At 38.4% G+C, this 2500-nt stretch overlaps 11 pseudogenes; all 11 read left to right on the forward strand.

The window, feature by feature from the left end:
• The first annotated feature begins 44 nt into the window (after positions 1–44).
• LOC148497527 (5S ribosomal RNA) lies at positions 45–163 on the forward strand (annotated as a pseudogene).
• Positions 164–278: 115 nt separating this feature from the next.
• On the forward strand, positions 279–397 carry LOC148497528 (5S ribosomal RNA; annotated as a pseudogene).
• A 116-nt stretch (positions 398–513) lies between these two features.
• LOC148497529 (5S ribosomal RNA) lies at positions 514–632 on the forward strand (annotated as a pseudogene).
• Positions 633–748: 116 nt separating this feature from the next.
• Positions 749–867, forward strand: LOC148497530 (5S ribosomal RNA; annotated as a pseudogene).
• Positions 868–983: 116 nt separating this feature from the next.
• LOC148497531 (5S ribosomal RNA) lies at positions 984–1102 on the forward strand (annotated as a pseudogene).
• Positions 1103–1217: 115 nt separating this feature from the next.
• LOC148497532 (5S ribosomal RNA) lies at positions 1218–1336 on the forward strand (annotated as a pseudogene).
• Positions 1337–1452: 116 nt separating this feature from the next.
• On the forward strand, positions 1453–1571 carry LOC148497533 (5S ribosomal RNA; annotated as a pseudogene).
• A 116-nt stretch (positions 1572–1687) lies between these two features.
• LOC148497534 (5S ribosomal RNA) lies at positions 1688–1806 on the forward strand (annotated as a pseudogene).
• Positions 1807–1922: 116 nt separating this feature from the next.
• LOC148497535 (5S ribosomal RNA) lies at positions 1923–2041 on the forward strand (annotated as a pseudogene).
• A 115-nt stretch (positions 2042–2156) lies between these two features.
• LOC148497536 (5S ribosomal RNA) lies at positions 2157–2275 on the forward strand (annotated as a pseudogene).
• A 115-nt stretch (positions 2276–2390) lies between these two features.
• LOC148497537 (5S ribosomal RNA) overlaps positions 2391–2500 on the forward strand; it is a 119-nt pseudogene continuing 9 nt past the window's right edge.

Below are 2500 nucleotides of genomic sequence, written 5' to 3' on the forward strand. Positions count from 1 at the left end.
TTGAGTTAAGAAGTTATAGATGTCTAAAGTTAATATTTTTGAGCACCTACAGCCTAACCACACTGGACATGCCCAATCTTGTTTGATCTTGGAAGCTATGCAGTGTTGGGCCTGGTTAGTGCTTGGATGGGAGACCACCTGGGAATTCCAGGTGCTGTAGGTAATTTTATGCAGCCATAACATTCTTTTCTATTACATTTTTCATTTCATTTTTCAACTTATCATTGAATTTACTTGAGTTAAGAAGTAAAAGAGGTCTAAAGTTAATGTTTTTGAGCTCCTTCAGCCAAACCACACTGGACATGCCCAATCTCGTCTGATCTTGGAAGCTATGCAGTGTTGGGCCTGGTTAGTACTTGGATGGGACACCACCTAGGAATCCCAGGTGCTGTAGGTAATTTTATACTGCCATAACATTCTTTTCTATTACATTTTACATTTAATTTTTTCAACTTATCAATGAATTTCCATGAGTTATGAAGTAATAGAGGTCTAAATTTAATGCTTTTGAGCACCTACAGCCAAACCACACTGGAAATGCCCAATCTCGTCTGATCTTGGAAGCTATGCAGTGTTGGGCCTGGTTTGAACTTGGATGAGAGACCACCTGGGAATACCAGGTGCTGTAGGTAATTTTAGACAGCCATAACATTCTTTTCTATTACATTTTGCATTTAATTTTTTCAACTTATCAATGGATTTACTTGAGTTAAGAAGTAAAAGAGGTCTAAAGTTAATGTTTTTGAGCACCTACAGCCAAACCACACTGGACATGCCCAATCTCGTCAGATCTTGGAAGCTATGCAGTGTTGGGCCTGCTTAGTACTTGGATGGGAGACCACCTAAGAATCCCAGGTGCTGTAGGTATTTTTATACTGCCATAACATTCTTTTCTATTACATTTTACATTTAATTTTTTCAACTTATCAATGAATTTACTTGAGTTAAGAAGTAAAAGATGTCTAAAGTTAATGCTTTTGAGCACTTACAGTCAAACCACACTGGACAAGCTCAATCTCGTCTGATCTTGGAAGCTATGCAGTGTAGGGCCTGGTTAGTACTTGGATGGGAGACCGCCTGGGAATACCAGGAGCTGTAGGTAATTTTATACTGCCATAACATTCTTTTCTATTACATTTTACATTTCATTTTTCAACTTGTCATTGAATTTACTTGAGTTAAGAAGTAAAAGAGGTCTAAAGTTAATGTTTTTGAGCACCTACAGCCAAACCACACTGGACATGCCCAATCTCGTCTGATCTTGGAAGCTGTGCAGTGTTGGGCCTGGTTAGTACTTGGATGGGAGACCACCTGGGAATACCAGGTGCTGTAGGTAATTTTATGCAGCCATACCAATCTTTTCTATTACATTTTACATTTAATTTTTTCAACTTATCAATGAATTTACTTGAGTAAAGAAGTAAAAGAGGTCTAAAGTTAATGTTTTTGAGCTCCTTCAGCCAAACCACACTGGACATGCCCAATCTCGTCTGATCTTGGAAGCTATGCAGTGTTGGGCCTGGTTAGTACTTGGATGGGAGACCACCTGGGAATACCAGGTGCTGTAAGTAATTTTATGCAGCCATAACATTCTTTTCTATTACATTTTACATTTAATTTTTTCAACTTATCAATGATTTTACATGAGTTAAGAAGTTATAGATGTCTAAAGTTAATATTTTTGAGCACCTACAGCCTAACCACACTGTACATGCCCAATCTTGTTTGATCTTGGAAGCTATGCAGTGTTGGGCCTGGTTAGTGCTTGGATGGGAGACCACCTGGGAATTCCAGGTGCTGTAGGTAATTTTATGCAGCCATAACATTCTTTTCTATTACATTTTACATTTAATTTTTTCTACTTATCAATGAATTTGCTTGAGTTAAGAAGTAAAAGAGGTCTAAAGTTAATGTTTTTGAGCACCTACAGCCAAACCACACTGGACATGCCCAATCTCGTCTGATCTTGGAAGCTATGCAGTGTTGGGCCTGGTTAGTACTTGGATGGGAGACAACTTGGGAATACCAGGAGCTGTAGGTAATTTTATACTGCCATAACATTCTTTTCTATTATATTTTTCATTTCATTTTTCAACTTATCATTGAATTTACTTGAGTTAAGAAGTTATAGATGTCTAAAGTTAATATTTTTGAGCACCTACAGCCTAACCACACTGGACATGCCCAATCTTGTTTGATCTTGGAAGCTATGCAGTGTTGGGCCTGGTTAGTGCTTGGATGGGAGACCACCTGGGAATTCCAGGTGCTGTAGGTAATTTTATGCAGCCATAACATTCTTTTCTATTACATTTTTCATTTCATTTTTCAACTTATCATTGAATTTACTTGAGTTAAGAAGTAAAAGAGGTCTAAAGTTAATGTTTTTGAGCTCCTTCAGCCAAACCACACTGGACATGCCCAATCTCGTCTGATCTTGGAAGCTATGCAGTGTTGGGCCTGGTTAGTACTTGGATGGGACACCACCTAGGAATCCCAGGTG

This window comes from Taudactylus pleione, unplaced genomic scaffold (assembly GCF_031769625.1).
Source record: "Taudactylus pleione unplaced genomic scaffold, aTauple2 ptg000550l, whole genome shotgun sequence".
Classification (NCBI taxonomy): domain Eukaryota; kingdom Metazoa; phylum Chordata; class Amphibia; order Anura; family Myobatrachidae; genus Taudactylus; species Taudactylus pleione.